A 6,120-nucleotide genomic window follows, 5' to 3' on the forward strand; every position below is an offset into this window, starting at 1 on the left:
AATTCGTCAATTTATTTCAAAACAGTCAAGTGGTTTTCAAAATTTTTTTGGGGTTTTTGTTAGAAACTCTATGCTTAAGCCAATTTTGTGAATTTAAACTTATGTTGAACTTTGTTTCACTGCATTAGAGCATGCATCATGAAATTTTTTTTATGCATCATTTGTGTTTAGGATTTACATGCATTGCATTGTTTTTGTATCCATCTTGCAGTTTTGCAGTCATATCTCTCATTGTTTTCACATATAACATGCATACACTTTGCTATATTGGGTACTCAACTTGATCAAACAATTGATTGATTAATTTTTGAGTTACGTCCTTTCTAGTATATGCCTTTTTTATGTGTGAACTGTAGAAAATCTTTTTTTTAAAAGATATGATGGATATTCAATGTGTAAATATTTTCTCTACTCATGCAACTGTTTATGGGTCACATAGTGCTATGTTTGCATTTTATTGAAAGAGAGAATATTTTTTCTTCATGTATATCCTCACCTTAGTTTCTAACTTTGGTTTGTGTGTCTTTATTTTCCCCACCTCTTTATTTTTCTCAAAAACTATTTTTCTCAAAACTTGTTTTGTTTTTCCTATTTTTATAGGGGGGAAAAGTTTGTTTTTAACATTTTCTGTTCATAGGGGGAGTTGTCTCTATTTTCTATAGAGCTTGTTTTGTATTCCCTTAATTCTCTATTTTCTCTTACCCTGTTATGTATGTTTTCTGTCTACCTTCTAATTGGGTAGTATTTGTCAATACATGACAAAAAGGGGGAGATATAGCTGAAATGTGGGAATCTTGTTTAGGGGGAGTTGAAATTATTTTTTATGTATCTAATTTAGGGGGAAAGTTAGTTTGCATATTTGTTGATTTACTGTTTTTCTGTCACACATGCGTTTATGCGTTTGTTGAGTGTTTCAGAAATATACAAGTTGATTCAATTGAGTTGCTGTCTACACTTGCAACTGATGGATAGTAGTTAGGATTGAATTTGAGTTTATGAGCATTATTTTTGTAAAGGGCTTTTACTTGTAAACTTTGAGCTTTTTACTTTGTGTTTTGTCACGGATTGTCAAAGGGGGAGTTTGTTAGATTCTAAAGACTTAGGAATTTTTATATTTAGAACTCTAATTTGTATTGTTGGCAAACCATAATCAAAACAGGTTGTTTAGTCTTATTTAGGCTTGCTCAAAGTTGTATAATTCATGTAAAGTTAGAATCGAGCGGCTGCAAATGCATTGGTGCATTTTGGCCTGGCTCGATCAATCAACTCATCTTGAGAGACCACACATCTTGGGTATTAGTGGAATTGGAGTGAAGATTGAAAGTGTTTCCGAGAACTTCTGATCTTTGGTTTTGAAATTCACTGCACCAAGGTACACTCTCTTGTTCTATATTCTGAAACTTACATAGTGCATGTTATCAATTGCAAATGAAGTAGATCCGTTAATTTTCCGCTGTGTATTCTTTGTATGCGATACAAACATCTGATTTTCCAACAATTGGTATCAGAGCGGTCTTCATTTTCGAATCTGAATAATATGTTTAGTGAGTTTTAGAATTAAAGAAAACTATTTTGATAGTTGTAAAAATTTTGCAGTCATTTTTCTGTATATTATAGTTTTTGAAACTATTGTTTGATTAAAACTGATTTTGATGTTATGATGTTGTTTAAGTTTGATTTAACCATGTAAAATTGAATTTTAATACTTTAACATCAATGAAATTCAAGTTTTAATCATAATCTCATCATTTTTTATCATTAAGAATGTGTTTCGTTCATTGGAAACGTACAAAACGGTTAAAAGAAAAACAGCTATTTTTGGGCGTTTTTACGACTGGCAAGTCGCGAGATAAGTCATGAGTGAGTTGCGAGAGCTTCTAGATGAACTCATAATTAGGATCTCGCGACTGGGCGAGTTGCTAGAATAAGTAGCCAAAATTTTTGATACCTATTTATTACATGTATAAAGAGCAAGGCTATGTGTAATTAGATTATGTATGTATTAAACATTTAAAAACCTTTATTTTAAAACATCTAGTGGGAAAGAGATACAAGAGTTGCATCTCATGGCCTCCATTGTATATGCCTTACTCCCTTCGGAGGGTGTTTAATTCATGGTACTACAGGTTAAACTTCTTAATGATGGATAAAGTGTGTTTACATTGAGAACAAACACGCTCCCATGGAGTTACTTGGTGACTCATATTGATTCTAGGCAATGGTGTACACTAGACTAAGTATAATGTTAACCTCCCTTTGGAGCTATGTCATTATTACTTAGAGGCTGAAGGAAAAGCGGCAAATTATTTTTGTTTGGTAAGAGTTACCATGATAGCATTAATAATGAGAATAATTCTCACTTAATCTTAGTGATTGGTATGACCTCGCTTCCGAGGAATATTAATTGCGGGATTGGGTTGTCATTACATATATTATATTGTGTTTTTATTAAGGTTCCATACTATATGTTTATATGCTAAATTGATAATGTCCAATTTTCTTATTATATTCATGTTTATTATTTTCAAATTTGAATATGGCATCATTTAGCCCACTTGTTACCATTCTTAATCAAAACAAACTGACTAGATCCAACTATGCTGACTGGAAAAGAAATTTGGACATAGTTCTCACTGCTGAAGAGCACAAATATATGCTTACTAAACCATGTCCTAGTTTTCCTTCATTAGATGCTCCTCTTGAGGAAAAACAATGATATGATCGTTGGCAAAAATCTAATGAGATGGCCAAGTGCTACATCCTAACATCTATTTCAAATGTTCTACAATATCAAATGCAGGATGTAGAACTAGCTTCGGACATTATGTTAAGTCTGAAGGAGATGTTTGGTGAGCAAGGCTGTTCTGCAAGGCAAGAAACCATGAGGAAAATTTATAATACTAAAATGGCTGAAGGCAGTTCAGTGAGGGAGCATTGTCTTACAATGATTTCCAATCTGAATACATTGGAAGTTTTAGGTGCCGATATTGATGGAGAATCCCAAGTGGATATGACACTCCAGTCACTACCAGAATCATTCAAGGAATTCAGACTCAATTATAATTAGTGCATGACCCGCGTAATGCACAGGAAAATTTTATTTATTATTCACAGAAAAATATGTAAAATCATAAATAAATTCTATTAGTAGAATATTAGTTGTTTCACTAATTGTCATCAAACTCTAATAACATGATCATGAGACAAAAATTTTGTGCTAACTCCATTAGCCAATCAAACATTGTCATGATATCATAAAAATATTATGATAACTCCATAGACAATTAAAAGAAGTATACTGATTTTTTTAAAGGGAAAAAAAAAAAACCTTCCTTCTTATATTTATTTTTCTTTATTATTATTATTTTAAATGATTGGAAACTCCCTTAAAATTGAAGGTCTGTTTATGCATTAAATATGGTCAAATGAAGACATACTAAATAAGGAAAATACAAAGAACCTCAATTATACAAACTATGTTTATAACGATTACAGGATTCTTACTATAACTATCCAATTTAAACTACACAAAGGACAATTAATTTCAAGAATACAAAAACTGGACAAAAGATATGTCTTAGGACGGGGAAAAAAAACAAACTCTTGAAAAAGTTTTATTGTAGAGTTTTATCAATACCAATCATTGTACCACCCTATAAAAAAATAAAAGACGGTAGCACTTAATCAAAGTTACATTTATGAAATCTCACAGAGAAATCTGCTGCTACTTGATCCCTTTCCTAAGCCATGTACATCTACTTGATGCCTTTTAGCGCAACCTTTTCCATAAATTTCTTGGTGCATAAGGATATTGACAGTTTTTCCCTCTTCTCAACTTCATTAATAGCCATTTTCTTATTTGTCTCTGGCAGTTTCTCAACTACTCTCTGGCTCTTAATAGCAATTAAGACCTAACAAAGTAACATCAACATAAATTAGAGAATGGTGCACTCTGTAAACTTCAAAGGTTCATTATTAACATAAATCATTCAATATAATTGTCGCTAACTGGTTATGGGTGTAGCAAACACATGCATGTACAAAATTTTGGGTATAAGCAAAAAAAAAGTCTGTAATGTTGAATGCTCATAGGACCAAGACTAATCTAATTTAAAATGTAAATTCAATGTTTAGCAAGCATTTGGAATTATATATATATATATATAGCACATTCTATTTGTAAATAATCTACATATTAAGAATCATAAACTGATTTAGGAATAAGCATCATCTTTAAAAAATAACCAACTCAGAAAAATATAGATTGTGGATAGGAATTTCAAAGACATTTCCTAAAGACATCATCTCTCAATAGAAGCTAAAAATACGAAAATATTTAACCAATAGACTAACATGTACCAAAAAATCAAATGGCATTCAAGATGATTAGTGTTAACTCCTATAAGATTAACACAATGCAACACCCATATATTAGAATTGAATAATACCAAAATTGGAACACATATATTACAATTAAACACAGACATAGACTAAGGAGAAAAATCCCATGATCATTCACTCAAAAAATTAGATGTCAAAAGCTCAAACACCCAAAAGTAGCAAAAAAACATCACAAGTTTATGTATAAAGCCATGCCTATATAACTTTTAAATCATCCAAATGCAGCAATATTTGAAGCAATTTTAAGGATTCTTTCCTACTTAGTGGCTTTTGCAACATAAAAATCACAATCAACATGTATACATCTCACAAAGAACAAAGAACAAATTTGTTAATGTTCCACTTGTCAATTGAAAACAGTCCCAAGTTAACTACCAAAATAGGAGTCACAACCATAACTGGAGATCGTACCAACTTCAATAAATATATGTATCTTTGTCTAAAAGAGTGTAATTCCTTTTTTTTTTTTTTTTTTTTTTTAAAAAAAAAAAAACCCAGGTTATCTTAAACTTAGGCAACCAAAAAAAATCTGATTCCATCCAAACCAAGAAAAAAAAAATACTAGACTTTAGCTAAAAATGTTTTCTATTAAGCTTTGCAGTTAGGGGGGCTTTGATGAAGGGTGGGTTTGGTGAGTCCAAGAGATGTGATGTAATTTCCACTTGGGATGCGCCATCGCTAAGTGGTGCAGAGTTTACCTACTTCTTGTGCTAGTCATGTCACCGACTTTAATTCCATTCCTATGTGTTTTAAGCTATACACCACCATCATAATACAAATACCTTAATCAAAGCCACATATAACCCAAAGATATACATCCAAACTAATCCAACTATTATAGAAAAAAGAAGATAATATTTAATGCACAAATTGAAAAATAAAGAGGAAAACTTACTGTTTGCAATTCCAGCAAGTCAGTGGTGGGAGGGTTCTTTATTTTGTTTCTTCTCTGCAACACCATATACCCAAGTTTCAACATACCAATGTTGATTATCCTCTTTGACTACTTTATCTTCTCTAAATACTATTTCTGTTGTCTATAATTTACCACAATTGCTTTTCCTTAGCATCTAAAATTTTCAGTATCTACACTCCTAATCATTAAAATCCACCTATCCACTCTTTATATAAATAAAAAATAAAAATAAAAAACATAGAAAGAGAGCCCATAACCGTAAATAAACTTCAAACAAAGAAAAAAAATGAGATAAATGCAGAGAAATTCGAATGGTAAAGCATAGATAGAGTGAGATAGAAATCTAACCAAAATGCCTAAATCAAAACAAAGCAAATACCCAAACTGCCAAACATAAATCATAGTTATTGCAAGATTTTGGTTTTTCTTTTAAAAATTTATATTAAAAAAAATCAAAAAAAGCAAAAAAAAAAAAAAAAAAAAAATCACCTTGCATTGAGAGAGAGCTTTGTTTAAAACCAAGTGAGCACTTTCCCTTGCCAAATGCTTCCTACATGTTGCAATGGCCTTAGTTGCAGGAAAAGGCTTCTGCTTTTATCTCTATATATTAGGATAGATTTAAGTTACATTTCTTTTAAATAATCCAAAGCCAAAAAAATACATTTCAAGCACATTACTAATATCAAATGCTAAACAACAAAGGTTAGCACGTTTGGTGCACATGGTAGGACAAGTAATAAATCCCATAATTGGCTTGGCGAAGGATTACATTTATTCATACATTAAGGTAGTGTTTTAGAATG

At 31.2% G+C, this 6,120-nt stretch overlaps 1 long non-coding RNA gene across 1 annotated transcript; it reads right to left on the reverse strand.

The window, feature by feature from the left end:
* Window positions 1–3,441: 3,441 nt before the first annotated feature.
* On the reverse strand, window positions 3,442–5,915 carry LOC136067116 (uncharacterized). The gene is made up of 2 exons (XR_010628632.1): window positions 5,807–5,915; window positions 3,442–3,911 (listed from the first exon to the last, which is right to left on the reverse strand). It is a non-coding gene; the product is annotated as an uncharacterized LOC136067116 (long non-coding RNA).
* Between the last annotated feature and the right edge of the window lie 205 nt (window positions 5,916–6,120).

This window comes from Quercus suber, unplaced genomic scaffold (assembly GCF_002906115.3).
Source record: "Quercus suber isolate HL8 unplaced genomic scaffold, Cork oak 2.0 scaffold_58, whole genome shotgun sequence".
Classification (NCBI taxonomy): domain Eukaryota; kingdom Viridiplantae; phylum Streptophyta; class Magnoliopsida; order Fagales; family Fagaceae; genus Quercus; species Quercus suber.